The 17,815-nt window shown below is 45.8% G+C and overlaps 1 protein-coding gene across 3 annotated transcripts in view; it reads right to left on the minus strand.

The window, feature by feature from the left end:
- LOC126249604 (ELAV-like protein 1) overlaps positions 1–17,815 on the minus strand; it is a 243,324-nt gene that overhangs the window by 161,480 nt on the left and 64,029 nt on the right. The window contains exon 1 of one of the 3 annotated variants that reach the window (XM_049951269.1): positions 528–645. The exons of the other annotated variants lie outside the window; for them this stretch is intronic. The gene's annotated coding sequence lies outside the window, so the exon portion shown is untranslated. Of the gene's footprint in view, positions 1–527; positions 646–17,815 lie in introns of those variants that run through there. 3 annotated transcript variants of the gene reach the window in all.

Raw genomic sequence — 17,815 nt, forward strand, 5'->3', positions numbered from 1 at the left:
TCTAAGTTTTACTGTGAAAAACGTTGAGCTCCGCAATGCTCACAAACTAACAGAAATTCATGTTGAACTTCGCGTAGAAGTGGCAACGTCAGACTGATTTTACTGAGAGAGAGGGTAGTAAGCGACTTGAGTGGTGGGGATGAACTGGGAGGGGTGCTACGAGTTTAATGCAGCTGCTTTGTCGCTTGCATCTGCTGCTTAGGAAGATACCGCTGTTCAAAATCTAACCGGTATCTAACACGCGGTGAACACTTTATACTCTAGTGTTTCTCAAAAACATTCAGAAAGAACGGACTTCGTATACACTAGGAAAATAAAGCGATTTATACGCCTCGCGTTTTGCCCGTCTACATTTTAGATGGCTTCATGCTTGTAAATAGTTATCCCGACGCACGTGCTGTTTTCACGAACTTTCAGCAGAGGGCGCCGTCTGACAGGAAAGCCGGTACTCCGCTCAGCCATTCGCACCATCATTTAATATGTAAAGGTTTTACTGAACAGCACTGATGTATGTGTTACGAGCATACCTAGGTGAGCTGAGAAGACGATGGGAAGTTTCACGTTGACTCGCACAACGCTATGCTGCAACTGAAGCCCGGGAGCGTTTGTGGCGGAGCTACACCCTCCGTACCCCCACCAACTCGGCAGCGCACCGCCGACTGCTTCCGAGTGAGATCGGTTAGGTGCGCCGACGCTCACATCCATTGAGATGCTCCAACCATGTGCGCTACAATGCAGCCCCTCTGCGCAGTCGCCGACCCCACCACGGCACCCATCAACCCTCCCCCTCCAAATACTCTCCCTCATCCAATATTAAAACCCGAAAAGGCAGAAATTAAGCGCATCTGAATAGTCGCAGCGCTTGATACTGTAACACCAGTACCGCTAGAGAACAACAAAATTTAAGGAGCTATCTCATTTCACTGTACTTAAATTTCAATTGTGTTTAAACTAAGTATACACTCATTCGCTCTGGGACACTATCATTCGATCAAACAATGTAGGCATTTCTTTCAGTTATTTTCTCTCGTCCTCTCAACGGAAAAGTTTTCTTGGTTTGGGCAACGGAACCTTGTACGATTTAACTACATTACCAAAATACGGTACTGGCTGTATGTGCTGGTTAAAATGGTGGAAAAAAGAACTCTGCCGCAGAGCGGCAGAGTGCATCGTTCGATTTTAGCCTACAAGATCAGTACTATTTGAGTGTGTTCTTTGCGTAGATGCACTGAAAACAAAAAAATCTGAGTTTGGCATTTAAATAGCCATCAATATCAGACTCTGATATTCACCAAACGCAGTAGAATATTTGAAAGAGAATGCAAGATTTTTATAGTTACCACGGAAGTCGTTACATAAGGAAAACTAAAGAGATTCAGTGTTTTGAGACAAGTGTATAGCACTGAGTTTGGGTTTTTATCTTTTTCCGAACTGAACATACTTCCTATGGATTATTTCATTTCTCTTATCGGTAATATGTGAGCAATGGAGGGAACACTGAACATTGAACATTCCGTCTCAATGCAGTTTTGTAACTCAAAGTTACTTCGTTAGGATCCAAATTATGGGTATTAATGGGTTTCATTCAATTTGTCGCTAGACAGACAATGTAGCACGTTCTTTGAACACATCCTAGAACAGTGTATTTGGTAATACCGAAGTATTGCAACAGTATATCTGCCTCAAGGACTATTTTCCTGCTGTTTAGTAAACACCGATACATTCTAATTATTTCGTAGACAGTGATTTGTGCAATACTAATGTTCTCAGTAACAAAAACGGACTTAAAGGAACCATAATTAAGTTGCTGCTTTGAGAACTAGGAACTGTTGGGCGGTGATCTGGTTACGTTATCAAAGAGCGGCATCCGAGCTTTGTTAATATATGCTGCGTAAATACGACTAACACTACATCCGGATAACCTGGCTACACTGTGTAGTAGCCAAACGGCTAATATACATACAGGGAAGTGAAAACTAAACTAGTTCATATAGCATTCTCCGCTTTTCGTCACTGACCTCTATCACATTCGGGCCGCGCGGGTTTCTCTAACTTAAAATAGTGTTTTGTTCTATTTTCTCGGACGGCTTCTGGCAATGTTGGGCTGCTATTCTGTAATGGTTCGCCATTCGACGATGTGGACTTCCTGAAGCCCAGTTCTCAAAATAACCAAATACGCCTAAGAACTGGAGAACTTGTTAGCAGCTCAGAGTTGTATCAACGATTTCGTGAGTACTTACTGAAATGAAGATATTCCAGTAGGGAAGGTGAACAGATCTAAAAATTTGCTGGAGCTCTTTGGACAGTTCACAGCTATTATGGAAAATAGGAGTGATTCAACATTTCATAGGTTCATTCACGTTACAGTGCAGACCATTTTTCACCTACACCAGTTTCATTTTAAAATTTCAAGTTTTCCGTCGTCTCAACAGCTAGGATATTAGAGACAGAAATCGTGAAGAAACTGTATGCCGTTTTATTAACTCTTACTACATCAAAGAATCCCTTCCCTACAGGTGTCCAGTACTACTCGCAAACCACAGATGGTCTACACAATTATTCAGAAGAAAAAGAACGTGAATGAAGGAGTAGCCCTACCTTTAAACTCGGCGTAAAGACACCCACAAAAAATAAAAGTAATTGCCGCGTCATTCATGGGATTGCAGAACCAGGAAACCATAGATCTGAGGTGGAGCCCAGTGCCTGATAGCGGTAAGAGAACTCTACGTTGCAGCAGTTATTGTACTGTCTTTGTAGCTCCTTGAATAAGCCGTAGGGGGGAGAGAGTAGGTGAGTAGATTTGATAAGAAAAATCTTTCTGCTCTCAGAACGATTTCTGCGCCTTCTCTGGTGTGTGTATTAGGATACCAGGAGTAGATTGCTCCGACATAGCTGTCTGAGTGATGTGTTAATACGAGGGCATGCTGAGAAGTAATGCCTCTGAATTTATGTAAAAAAACCTTTTTAGATAAACATTAGCTTTCTACATCTTCATTCCTTCGTGTATACATGTTTATTCCTCAAATAATGGAAAATCCAGGATGGGATGTAACGATATTATGAGAAGGAAAGTTGCCGCTCACCATATAGCAGAGATGCTGAGTCGCTGACGGCCACAACAAAAAGACTTCCGCGCTGTGTGAGATATTTATTCCTCAGCAACGTCACCCTGGTAACGAACAAATTTCTCCCAACGAGAGACCAGTTTGTTGATACTGTCGCTGTAGAATGTTTGACTTTACTGACGGAGTCACAGCCTCATCTCTGCTTGTAGCGCTTCATCGTATCGAAGTTAAGACCTCGAAGGTGTTCTTTAAATTTCGGAGACAAATGAAAAACAGACGGGGCCAAGTCGCGACTGTATAAAGCACGATCGATGACAGTGAACCCAAAGCGTCTGATTGTTGTAGATGTCGCAGTGCTCGTGTGTGGTCTGCTATTGTCATTCAGGAGAGCGTCTCACTTGTGCACGACCTCTTCGAATTGGTACTTTCAGTCTTTCGAGGTTCTCTCACGCACGGTCAAATTTACGTTACAGTGTCACGTTACACGCTACAATAGGGTATTTTCCTATATTAAAAAATATGGTTCCGACTGCTGTTATTGTGACTGATGATATTTAAATAGCATTTACGGTCAATATTGTCACAAAATGTTATTTTTATGTAATTAAAGATTGAAAATCGTTAAATAGCAGGATCTGGTCACGTGATCGTAAACGCTGTGTTACTGACTGATGCTCTGGTGACGTCACAGACTAGGAGTAATGTGAAGTTACGCGGTTTTTACGTGCTTTTTCTGCAAACAGTTTAGCTGTTTAGTGATGGAAAACGCAATTAAAACTTTCAAGTAAGAACAGAAAGGAATTTTGTTAACGCTGATTGTGGAAGCCTTGCGAAAGTTGATGCGCCCATGCTCCACCCATTTAGAGCGGCGATAGGAGCAACAACTGACATTCTTTGCCTTGCTCCCTGCATCAATGAACTCACTCAAAACTGGTCAACTACAGACATTTTTGAAATGGGTCTGTATATTCTAACTAGATTGTCGACTATCAGTCATGAGCTACAAACCAAAGCACAATAAAATTATTTTTGACAGAACTTAGTGCTGATTTCCTCTGTAGACGTCACTCAGCAAAGATACTGTTTTCCAGCAGGCGCTCAGTGACGCAACGGATAGTGCATATGACTGCGGATAAGTAGGTCACACGTTCGAACCCCGTAAGGGTCATATTTTGAAAACTTTTACACGAAACACGAAAATAGCGTTAGCAAGAACTGTTTGTAACTTGTTTCGATTGGGGGATAGCTCACTTAAGTCTTAGTCTGAGAAATTAACAACAGATGATAAATGCATTTACCCTGCGAACAAACTTAATTTTTCTGGAAACTATTGCTAGTGGTGAAGATATCACCATACGCCCACAGTACGAATTGTAGGGCGACGAGGTTATACGTACAGATATAAAGCGTGTGCAACATGCAGGTGACACAAACCCAAGGCTGTGATGTTTGTGAGTGTAAATTCACTTTAGCGTCTGAAGCGGACTTAAGCTTTATTTAAGATGACACTGCACAAGTTTGAACAGTAAGGACCCCAGTTGGACAGTACGAAGATAAAAACATAGTTTCTATTAAAGTAAAAAGTGTGTGGTCACAAACTATTAAATATATTTTTTGATCGTGACCTGCCTGAACAGCAACTTCAAATGTAAGCGCATGTAAACCACAAGGAAAACGATAATATTCTGTTTCTGATCGGTGTGGTGAAGTATTGTAATGATGATTTGCTTTTCACGTGAGAGGAGTGTCGAGTCGTTTTAGAAATAAGTCAAAATGTTCTTTCTGGTTGGATTCGTAACAGCTATCTATGGACATCTTTTAACATTCGACGGTCTACCGCTCTAATAATTGAGCAACCGAATAATCGAGGTGTAGATGCAAAACTACAATTTTTATGATACGCTCAATTTCGTTGAATAACATCCATCGTTGTAACAGTGGAAGTGCAGAGCTCGGAGGTAAGTTAATATTAACAGTGCAACACATTTTTAATGAAGTCGGTGAACTTGTGCGTCGACATTTTAACAATTTGCCGGTACAGTGCAACCACATTTTACCATCTTCTCATTCATGGAATGCTCAAACAACTTTTTAGGCTTTTTTATAGATGTATTTGTACAATGTGGTACCACACAGCATTTGTAATCCCTTTTTCGAAACAAATTCCGAACAATCATCATTGTGAATTAGCGTCGTGACAGTAGTAGTAACAGCAGCAGCAGCAGCTGCGACCTAGCCAGTGACGTCACAGGCATCATAACATTCGAATAGAGCGTTTTAGCGGGCTTTCAAATGATTTTAAATTTCCATTTTACAAAAGAATACGAAATTCAAGAGGAAGAAAAGCATATTAGGAGCAAAGAAGGGTATAATTGATCATTTAAGACAGTTTCCAAAATTGGAAATTTGTGGTAAGGTCTTATGGGACCAAACTGCTGAGGTCATCGGTCCCTAAGCTTACACACTACTTAATCTAACTTAAGCTTCTAACTTACGCTACGGTCAACACACACACACCCACGCCCGAGGGGGGACTCGAACCTGCAACGGGAGGAGCCGCGCTGACCGTGACAAGGCGCTTCAGACCGCTTGGCTACCCCGCGCGGCGAGTTTCCAGAAAAAAGTTCAATACCCTATTGTGAGCCCTCTAGCGGCAATGGGTTGCAACTCGTTAGCGAAGCCGACCGATTATTATGCACGGTATCTATATCTAAACCGATACTGATAACACAAAAAATTCTGAGACATTACTTTTCAGCACGCCCTCTTACTAATACGGGGATACTTTCTGGGCAGTATTAAATCTAGCATTGCGCATAGGAACGCCTTACCGTGTCCCGAACTCCAACCCCGTGAAACTGCCTTCGTAACAGCAATGTTGCCTTCTGATGGTTCAAAGACGTGTGGGTATATGACTTAGACGGAAGTCGCCGCGTCAGGCAGTCAAGACAACGCAGTAAAATATGCCAGCACAAGCAGAGGAAAGTCTGATGTGATACGCTGTTCTGTTTTCTGTAAGGTGATCCTGCAAGAAAGATATGCAACTTTGACTATAAAATGTTCCCATGTACTCCACAAACTGATATCAAGAGGTAAGAGTGGGTTGCTGCTATCAGATCCAGTAGACCACGCACTTCTTTGAAAGACTGCATCTATTTAACCGCGTATCCAGTTTGCTTTAGATCTTTCGGAACTGTTGAACCACCGTATTGGGAATCTACCCAAAGATCTAGCGCCAGTCTCTGTATCACTTTTACTGACCACCGGCGTTCTAGTGTACGAAGTTTTCTTTCTATTGTAGACATCGTACTTTCATAACAACCATCATATCATTCTCATTTAATATTCTTCAGAGTTCTGTGCTATAACATTTTTCATTTTTCATTCTCCATTTTCTGCATGACCTACGAGTCCATACATTATAATACGAACTTTTTTCCTTCAAAAACCAACAGTTTTACATATCTTTTGTGATACTCCAGGTAGCACACCCTCTTACAAAAATTGGTACGGTGTTTTACAGATAATTAAGATAAAATTAGTTGACAGACTTCTCGTCTTGAGCAGAAAATGAATTCCACAGTGGCAGCCATTTCCAGCTTGCAATCTCGCCTGTATTTCACTTAGCTGGAATGTTTCTGTCTTACTAGAGCAGCCAAATATTAGAATACTTCAACTTGAGGCTATGGTCCACCTGTAGCCTGGAAATGAAACGGTGACGTGGGAGCTGTTTTGTCCTATGTTTAGTCGTATTCTATCAGATTAAGACACGATGGCTTTTTAAGTTTTTCTTGTCAATCTTGTTGCTGCTAATGCTGAGTAAGTGGTGAATGAGACAGCACAGCTGAAGTCATCGGTCTACTATTCAGAACCAACGTAATCCGGCTGGGTATATAGTAAATCCTGTGTCCAAGTATGAGAAGGTTTGCGTCGCGTGTATCAGAGCCCGGTATTCACCTCGGGGGATGTAGGAAACAGCCTAAATTCCACATCCAGGCTGGCCCGCACATCAAATCCTCGTTAATCCGCTGGGGGGATTCAATCCGATGGCGGCATACACTATGTGATCAGAAGTATCCGGACACATGGCTGAAAATGACTTACAAGTTCGTGGCGTCCTGCATCGGTAATGCTGGAATTCAATTTGGTGATGGCCAACCCTTAGCCTTGATGACAGCTTCCACTCTCACAGGCATACGTTCAATCAGGCGCTGGAAGGTTTCTTGGGGAATGGCAGCCCATTCTTCACGGAGAGCTGCACTGAAGAGAGGTAACTGTGCGGGTGAGGCCTAGCACGAAGTCGTGGATCCAAAACATTCCAGAGGTGTTCTATAGGTTGGTTGGTTGGTTGGTTGGTTGATTTTGGGGTTTGATGGGGGCTAAACAGAGGTCATCACTCCCCAGTTCCAAACAGACATACTTGTAAAAGGCCTATGCAGTAAAAGCGTAACCTCTGCACCCAGAGAAGGAAACACCAAGGGGTACAGAACTAAAATGAACACCGCAGTAACACAAAATAGAGGACACTTAAAAGGAGCAGAGCAAATAGTTGACTAGAGACTACAGTGGTTGATGGATCAGGTAAAAGGTCAACCTCTCAACTACAAATGAAGAACCTCCAGCTGGAAAGCATTGATAGAGGTACAAACACAACTTGTTACCATAAAAGATACTATTTTGGTATCCACGTCACAAAAGGTGCTGGAGTGGGTGTAGCCTGAGAAATCATGCGAGACCACCCACACTAGAGCGAGTGAAAACCCAACTGCACGGATAAAACAAACTGAGTCAGCTATAGAGGCATCGTCACCTAGAATTAAAGGGAGTGCAGCTGGTAAATTAAAGGACTGCTGCAAGGGGGCTAAAAGGGGGCAGCCCACCAGAAGATGGACCACTGTCAGCCCTGCATCACAGCGACACTTCGGCGGGTTCTCACGACGAAGGAGATAGCTGTGGGTCAACCGCGTATGTCCAATTCGGACACGGCAGAGAACAACTGAGTTCCTAGGCGTGCCCCTGAAGGATGAGTTCTATACGGCCGTGGACGACTTGACCATGCGGAGCTTATTTGGCGAGTTCAAGACAGACCATTCAGAGCTCCAAACGTAACGGACCTTGCGATGTAGGGCTGACCCGAGGTCTCTTTCCACGAGACCAAGCTCAAGGGGTGGCGAAGTGGTGGCCTGCTTGGCCAACCGATCGACACGTTCGTTTCCTGGAATACCGATGTGGCCCGGGGTCCACACAAAAGTCGCTGAACGACCACACTCTGCGAGAGCAAAAGCATTATCTTGAATAGCGCGCACCAAAGGGTCCCAAGAAAAATATTGGTCGAATGCTTGCAATCCACTCTGAGCCACTGCATATGACAAATTACTCCCCAGGGGCAGCAGGAAAGGTGAGCGAGTGCACGATAAAGAGCAACCAGCTCCGCAGTGAAAACACTGCTCTCACAAGGCAGGGAATGCTGCTCAACGTAGTCGCCGTGGATGAAAGCAAACCCAGTGCGTCCATCGACCACAGAACCATCGGTGTAGATTACATCTGCATTGCGAAATGACGCAAGAAGAGCCAGGAATTGTTGAAGACTGGCAGGTGGAACGGAGGACGGAGTCTCAGGACAAATCCAAGCAAAGCCGCAAGCGAGGGAGGGACCAAGGAGGGGTAGAAGAAGAGGGCCGGAAGGATGGAGGAAGGGCAAAGGACTCTAGTGACGAGAGGGGGGAATGAACGCGGACCATGATCGGGAGACCCGACCTAGGCCGCCGTCGTGGGGGAGTGCAGAAGATGGAAAAAGGAGCCTTGCGGTTTGGGTGGTCGGGCGAGGCATGGACGCGGGCGATGTATGACGCAAGCAACTGTTGGCGGCGGAATCGTAGGGGAGGGATTCCAACTTCTACAAGAAGGCTAGTCACCGGACTAGTGCGGAAGGCACCTGTCACCAGTCTGACGCCACAATGGAGAATCGTGTCTAGGATCTGCAACGTTGAAGGTGCTGCCGAGTCGTACACCACGCTTCCGTAGTCGAGACGGGACTGGACTAAAGCCTTACAGAGCTGTAGGAGGGTTGTTCGTGCAACCCCCCAAATGGTGTGGGGGAGGCAGCGAAGGATGTTGAGGTGCCGCCAGCACCGTTGTTTAAGCTTGCGAAGATGAGGTGTCCAAGTGAGCTGATCATCAAACAGCATGCCAAGGAAGCGATGCGTCTCCTCAATAAAAAGGAGTTCATTGGCAAGGTAGAGCTCTGGATGGCGGTAGACTGTGCGACGACGACAGAAATGCATCACTCGGGTCTTGGAGGCTGAGAACTGAAAACCATGGTTGGATGCCCAAAAATGTGCCTTACGGATAGCTCCCTGCAGCCGTCGTTCAGCGACACTGATGCTTGGGGAACTGGTGTTCTATAGGATTCATGTGAGGACCACGTGCAGGCCAGTCCATTAGAGGGATGATGTGTAATCACTCCGCCGCAGGCCGTGCATTATGAACAGATGCTAGATCGTGTTGAACAATGTAATCGCCATCTCCGAATTGCTCTTTAACAGTGGGAAGCAAGAAGGTGCTTGAAACATTTACGTAGGCCTGTGCTGTGATAATGCCACGCAAAACAAGGAGTGCAAGCGCTCTATGAGAACACGATCACACCATAGCACCACCGTGTCCGAATTTTACTGTCGGCACTTCACACTCTACAGGATGACGTTCACCAGGCATTCGCCATACCCACACTCTGCCATCAGGTCGCCACATTGTATACCGTGATTCATCACTCCACACAAGGTTTGTCCACTGTTCGATCGTCCAATGTTTACGCTCCTTACACCAAGCGAGGCGTCGTTTGGCATTTACCGGTGTGATGTTTGGCTTATGAGCAGCCGCTCGATCAGAAATCCAAGTTCTCACCTCCCGCCTATCATAGTACTTGCAGCGGATCCTGATGCAGTTTGGAATTCCTGTGTGATAGTCTGGACAGATGTCTGCTTATTACAAATTACGACCCTCAACAACTGTCGGCGGTCTCTGTCAGTCAACAGACGAGGCCAGCCTGTACAGTTTTGTGCTGTACGTGTCCCTTCACGTTCGCACTCCACTATCCCATTGGCAACAGTTGACCTAGGGATGTTTAGGAGCGTGGAAATCGAGCGTACAAACGTATGACCCAAGTGACACCCGATCACCTGACCACCTGACCACGTTCGAAATCTGAGTTCCGCGGAGCGCCCCATTCTGCTCTCTCACGATGTCTAATGACTACTGAGGTCGTTGATAGGGAGTACCTGACAGTAGGTGGCAGCACAATGTACCTAATATGAAAAACCTTTGTTTTTGGGCTATCCGGATACTTTTTATCACATGGTGTACTTCCCCGTCACGGAAGCGGTCGCGTTAAAACGTCCTACTACCCGGGCGGGTGACACTCTTACCAGGAAATCACATTGGAAATAAGAGCATTAAATGGTTTGGATATGCCGATGACGGAATTCCTGTCTAACTCGAGTGGATAGCTAAAGAAATGGATGAGGCAACAGATACAAATTTTTGGTAGACTGTAGAACATACCCCGAGCTCAAACATGACATCTCGTAACAGTATGAGCTATATGCCAACCAGCATAGATTCCGAAAACATCATCGGTCACTTAACTCGCACTTTTCTCAGATGACATACTAAAAGCTTTGAACCAAGGCATTCAGGTATATGCAGTACGTCTTTATTTCCGGAAAGCATTTGACTCAGTCAGTGTCACATCTATCGTTATTAGCAAAAGTAGGATCGTATGGAGTATCGAACGAAATTTCTGACTGGGTTAAGGATTTTTTGCTTGAAAGGACGCAATAATTTATCTTTGATTGGGTCGTCAATATGTGTAGAACCAACTTTGGTTGTGCTCCAGGGAAGCGTTTGGGGTCCCTTACTGTTCATGCTGTATATTAATGACCTTGGAAATAATACTAATAGTAACTTCAGACTTTTTGCGGTTGTCAACTGGAAACTAAGTTTAAATGTTCTTTTCACAAAACGAAAAAACGCAGTCCCGTGTGTGTGTGTGTGTGTGTGTGTGTGTGTGTGTGTGTGTGTGTGCGCGCGCGCGCGCGCGCGCGCGCGCTTTCAGTGAGTCGCAAATGGACTTAACTCTCACATATACCTGGTTGTAACACTTCATAGGGATATGAAATAGACTGAGCACATTGGGTCAGTCGTGGATAAAGCAAGTAGTAAGCTACAGTTTATTTGTAAAATACTGAGGGAATACAATCAGTCTAGAAAGGAGATTTCTTACGAATCACACATGCGAACCATCCTAGAATGCATCCCAAGTGTTTGGGACCTATACCATTTAAGACTAACGGGGGATATTGAACGTATGCAGAGGGGGTAACACGAATTGTCCCAGATTTGGTCCGTGGGAGTGTCGCGAAAGTTTATTCTGAGAAAGCCTACTTACGAATTTGCGAGAACCGGTTTTAAATGATGACCTGAGGTATATGCTTCAACACTACGTTTCGCTCCCGTGGGGATCGTGAGTACAAGGTTAGATAAATTACAGCACCCGCGAAGGCAATTTAAACATTCTTCCCGCTCTCCAAACACGAGCTGAACGAGAAAAACCATTAATAACTTGTGAAACTGAACTTACACTCGGTCATGTAGTTGGCAGTGGTTTGCTGAGTTTAGATGTAGATACAGAATCAGCTGACAATTCAGGACTCAGATCTTACTATTATTGCAATTTTATTAGGTCCTGTGTTATTTCATTGAAATACCTTATTCAAATTTAGAGGGAAAGCTTTTATTTTCGTTAGTGATATCTGTGTTCAGAGAGCGAGTACCTATTAGTACTCCGCTGCTGAATTCCATTTGATAATTCCTTACCACTTCGACGAAACAATTCTTATGCAATATATGCTAGTAAGGTAGTCTATTTGGATTTTATTGGTGGTCTTCCAGCTGAAGTTTCCGGTAATGTCAACGTATCTGCCATCGAAACGACGATGTAATTTACACGTTCGTATATACTGTGAGACCCTAACTGTAAAGTTAGGAGGTGGTCATAGAATCTTTGAGCCACGACAATGTTCGTGCCACGAAAAAAGCCTCAACCTCTAAATGGAACTGGTAACCACCCCCACGGAAAGCTTGGACGTTCATTAATCAGCTGCGAAGGTTACCGACCAATCATTAACTATTTAGTTACTATGCACTGTAATTGTAGATAAAAGCATATTCCATTTGGAGGAAAGTATTCGCATCTTCTTGTCAGTTCTACAATACTGACAGTTTTTTTGCTGCTAAATGTACTTGCATAAGCGTGAGAGGCCATGTGCTATGTTTTGAGAATTTATTGTGTTAATAATAATCCCGGAAGTGGAACATTTCCATTACTTCCCTCTGGTCCAACCAGCATTACAAATATCTACAGGTGTAAATAATGTTCACGTTTTCGTGTTATGTTCGCATGTATGGTAATGTCTGTAATAGCATGTTTTGGCTTCTCTTTCTGGAATATGGTAAAACAATGACCATTGCCCGCTCGTGACGCTGGTTTATCGTACCAACGGTCTAATGCTAAGATTCGATCCCCATCTTGCGCCTCTCCTTGCCCGTGAAGATTTTCAACGGTATCCGTAATTAAATTACCGTAAATAAAGCCGGGTTCTTGTAAATGATGTGGGGATACTGGACTATAGAAATCCGAATGTTCCTTACCCACTCCTTGTTTATGGCTAGAATTCATGCTACGTTTTCTAACATCAGCTATGTACGAGGGTTGGAACTGTAATAGTGGCAAGCTGGTCGTAGGTTGTGTTCCGAAAATGAACAGCATAGACACAGGAGTGATGACACTTTCTTCAGGACCTGACTATCATTTTTCAGGACAATGCACAAGCACGTACAGTGCAAACTGTTACTGATTTGTTTGACTGATTGGGCTGTTAATTACTATACCACCCACTGCACTCCCCTGACTTAAGCCCTCGTAAGTTCAACTCAATTTCTAAACTGAAGGAAACACTTCACGACATTCGCTTCAGAATTGCTACAAATTCTTCGGGCAATAGACCGCGCCGCTCTAACTGTCAACACAACTGGCACCGCTGAGAGTATCCTACGACTTCCTCATCGCTGGCAACGCGTTATACACAATGCTGGTCACTACTTTGAAGGTCAGTAAAACTTTGAAATAATTATGTATTTTGTACGAGCTGTAAATAAATAGTTGCCACTATTAAAATTCAATCCCTTGTAAAAGAATTTAACTGCGTGGTGGTATGAAAATAGCTCTGCGAAATTATCTGCGCAGTTCAGGCAAATGCAATCGACCTGTTCACCTGAAATCATTACCAATACATTAGAAGACAAAAAATACCTTTCTGGCTAACTAGATGGCGCGATGGACACATCTGAACAAACGCACATACCGTGCATGGGAGTGAAAGAGTGCATTTCGTTAGCTGCCAGGGGCCCCGCGGACTCGTCGCTCACGAGTTGCTACACACCATGCTATAGTTTTCACTTGTACCAACACCATTGTATTTATGAATAAGTGTATTGCCCTTTTGTGTGGTACTCATGAGCCAACTTCCAGAATTTCGTTAGTAATTCATCTTTCACGCCAGACGTGCTTTTTTTTGTTTGGTTTTAGGGCGCAAAACTGCTATGGTCATAAGCGCCCAGCCCGTAACTTAGGAAACAGTAAAAAAACCGAAATTGAAAACAAGCAGCAATGGGAACAAAGTCATAAAATTGGAGAAACTAAAAGCAGAAGGAAGGCTTAAAAATCCACTACAGAAAGGGGTCTGTTATCCCCAAAAAAAGCTTCAAATAACTGACGTCATTTCACTGTCACTAATAAACTGGAGAACGCGGTCGGCTGAGCGCGCGTCATCGGCTAAAATCGACGATAGATCAGGCGATAGCTGTAGACGGGCGCGTAACGGATTAAAATAGGGGCATTCAATTAAAAGGTGTCTTACCGTCCACAGCTGAGAGCAGTGGGGACAGATTGGGGGAGGATCGCCGTTTAAAGATGTCGATGGCTAAAAAGACAGTGCCCTATCCGGAGTCTAGTTAAAATTACCTCCTCCCGACGACGCGTTCGGGAGGAAGAGGTCCAAGCGCAAGGAAGGGCTTTCACTTCCCGCAATTTATTATGGGGAAGTGTGGACCAATGCGCATGCCATAAATGAGCAACTTTGCGACATAAACCGCTCTGTAGATCGGTGAAGGGAAGCGACTGAATAGCTGGCCGAGGAAGAGAGACTGCAGCCTTGGCTGCAATACCGGCCGCCTCATTTCCACAGATACCAACGTGTCCCGGGAGCCAGAGGAACGCCACCGAGACGCCCCCCAGGTGGAGCAAGCGCAGACAGTCCTGAATCCGGTGGACCAGAGGGTGCATAGGGTAAAGAGCTTGGAGACTGAGGGGAGAGCTGAGAGAATCCGAGCAGATAACGTACTGTATCCGCCGATGGCGGCGGATGTAGTGGACAGCCTGGAGAACAGCGTAAAGCTCCGCAGCATATACCGAACACTGGTCGGGAAGCCGAAATTCATTTGGGGTGTCGCCAACAATATAGGCACTCCCTACACCTAACGATGTTTTCGAGCCGTCGGTGTAAATAAATGTGGCGTCCGTCATTTGTACACGTAGAGCAGCAAATGCCCGACGATAAGCAAGTGTAGGGGTACCATCCTTGGGAAATCGACAAAGGTCACGGAGCAGGCAGATCCGGGGACGGAGCCAAGGCGGTGCTGTACCCCAAGTTGTCAAGAAGGTTTTAGGAAAGCGGAAGGAAAGAGAATGGAGCAGTTGACGGAAGCGGACTCCCGGGGGTAGTAGGGAGGAGGAGCGGCCTGCATACCCTACATCAAATGAGGCGTCGAAAAAAAGGGCATGGGCTGGATTAGCAGGCATGGAAGACAGATGGCTAGCATAACGACTCAGAAGGACTGCTCGCCGAATGGACAACGGAGGTTCAGCAGTCTCAGCATAAAGGCTCTCCACAGGGCTAGTGTAAAAAGCTCCAGACACTAAACGTAATCCACGGTGGTGGATAGAGTCGAGACGCCGAAGAATAGACGGCCGAGCAGAGGAGTAGACTATGCTTCCATAATCCAATTTCGAGCGCACTAAGGCGCGATAGAGGCGGAGAAGGACGACTCGGTCCGCTCCCCAGGAGGTACCATTCAGGACACGGAGGGTGTTAAGCGATCGCAGACAGCGAGCCGAAAGATAGGAAACGTGGGAGGACCAGCACAGTTTTCTGTCAAACGTAAGACCCAAGAATTTAGCGACGTCTGAAAACGGAAGGTTGACAGGTCCTAGATGTAAGGATGGCGGAAGAAACTCCTTACGTCGCCAAAAATTAACACAAACGGTCTTACTGGGAGAGAAACGGAAGCCGGTTTCGATGCTCCAAGAGTGGAGGCGATCGAGACATCCTTGAAGACGTCGTTCAAGAAGGCTGGTCCGTTGAGAGCTGTAGTAGATCGCAACATCGTCCACGAAGAGGGAGCCCGAGACATCAGGAAGGAGACAATCCATAATTGGATTTATGGCAATGGCAAACAGTACAACACTCAGCACGGAGCCCTGGGGTACCCCGTTTTCTTGGGAGAAAGTACGGGAGAGAGTAGTGTTCACCCGCACCCTAAATGTGCGCTCTGCCATAAATTCACGAAGAAAAAGGGGCAACCGACCTCGAAAGCCCCAAAGAACAGTGTGCGGAGGATGCCTGTCCTCCAACAGGTATCGTATGCTCTCTCCAGATCAAAATATATTTCTACTGTTTGGCGTTTCCGGAGAAAATTGTTCATGATATAAGTGGAGAGAGCAACAAGATGGTCAACTGCAGAACGATGCTTTCGGAATCCGCATTGGGCAGGTGTTAAAAGACTGCGGGATTCCAGCCACCACGCTAAATGGTAATTCACCATACGCTCCAAAACCTTACAGACACTACTCGCGAGAGAAATGGGGCGATAGCTAGAGGGGAGATGTTTGTCCTTTCCAGGTTTCGGAACAGGAACGACAATAGCTTCCCGCCATCGTCTGGGAAAAGTACTGTCGGTCCAAATTCGATTATAAAGGCGAAGGAGGTAACGCAGACTATGGGTTGATAAATGTAGCAACATTTGGACGTGGATACCATCTGGTCCTGGGGCGGAGGAGCGAGAAGAAGAGAGTGCATGTTGGAGTTCCAGCAAGGAGAAAACAGTATTGTAGCTTTCGCGATTTTGAGAGGAGAAAGCAAGAGGTTGCACTTCCGCTGCACGTTTCTTCGGGAGAAACGCTGGCGGGTAATTTGAAGAGCTCGAAATCTCGGCAAAGTGCTGACCCAACGAGTTAGAAATTGCGACGGGGTCCACTAATGTGTCATGCGCGACAGTGAGCCCAGAGACCGGGGAGAAACCAGGCGCGCCTGAGAACCGTCGAAGCCGACTCCAAACTTCCGAGGAGGGAGTGAAGGTGTTAAATGAGCTAATAAAGAATTTCCAGCTTGCCTTCTTGCTATCGCGGATGACACGACGGCATCGCGCTCGGAGCTGCTTATAGCGGATACAGTTGGCCAAAGTAGGATGGTGGCGGAATACGCGGAGAGCACGTCGCCGCTCACATAGTGCATCACGGCATGCCTCGTTCCACCAAGGAACTGGGGGGCGCCGGGGCAATTCGGAGGTGCGTGGTATTGAATGTTCCGCAGCTGTAAGAATAACGTCGGTAATATGTGTGACCTCATCGTCGACGCTGGGAAAGTGACGGTCATCGAATGTCGCTAGAGACGAAAAAAAGTGTCCAATCGGCTTGAGCAAACTTCCAGCGTCGCGGGCGCATATATGGCTGTTGAGGCTGCAGTCTAAGGACACATGGAAAGTGGTCACTCGAGTGTGTATCATCAAGGGCGAACCATTCGAAGCGCCGAGCTAGTGGAACAGTACCGACCGCAAGGTCCAAATGAGATAAATTTGCCGTGGAGGCAGACAAAAACGTAGGGACCCCAGTGTTGAGGCAAACTAGATCTGCTTGGTGGAAGACGTCTAGCAATAGTGAGCCACGTGGACAAGGATGTGGAGATGCCCAAAGCGGGTGGTGGGCATTAAAGTCCCCAACCAGCAAATATGGGGGTGGAAGCTGACCAAGAAGATGAAGGAGATCAGCTCGTGCCATTGGTGTGGACGATGGAATGTATACAGTACAAAGAGAGAACGTGTATCCGGAAAGGGAAAGACGGACGGCGACAGCTTGGAAGGAGGTGTTTAAATGGATTGGGTGATAATGGAGACTTTCATGGAGAAGAATCGTGAGTCCTCCATGTGCTGGAGTGCCTTCAACAGAGGAGAGATCATATCGGACTGACTGAAAATGAGGGAGAACAAAGCGGTCATGGGGACGCAGCTTTGTTTCCTGAAGACAAAAGATGACCGGCGAGTAGTATTTTAAGAGGATCGACAATTCATCCCGATTGGCTCGAATACCGCGGATATTCCAGTGGATAATGGACATAGGGTGAACTGGAAATGGAGGAATGTGACCAAGGTCGCTGTCAACTCAACGACTGCTCTGAGCTTGCGACCGACAGCACGGAACGGCATTCAGCGGAAGGCAGAAGATCCTGATCCATAGGTTGGTCAGGAGCAGCTCCTGCCACCAGCGACCGGCCGGTTGATCGGCCGCCAGCAGTGCGCCTCGGCGACACAGAAGACGGCCGAGGGCGACTTCCGCCAGGTGGTGCTGTAGATGGGACACG

The sequence above is a fragment of the Schistocerca nitens genome, chromosome 3, assembly GCF_023898315.1.
Source record: "Schistocerca nitens isolate TAMUIC-IGC-003100 chromosome 3, iqSchNite1.1, whole genome shotgun sequence".
NCBI classification, from domain to species: domain Eukaryota; kingdom Metazoa; phylum Arthropoda; class Insecta; order Orthoptera; family Acrididae; genus Schistocerca; species Schistocerca nitens.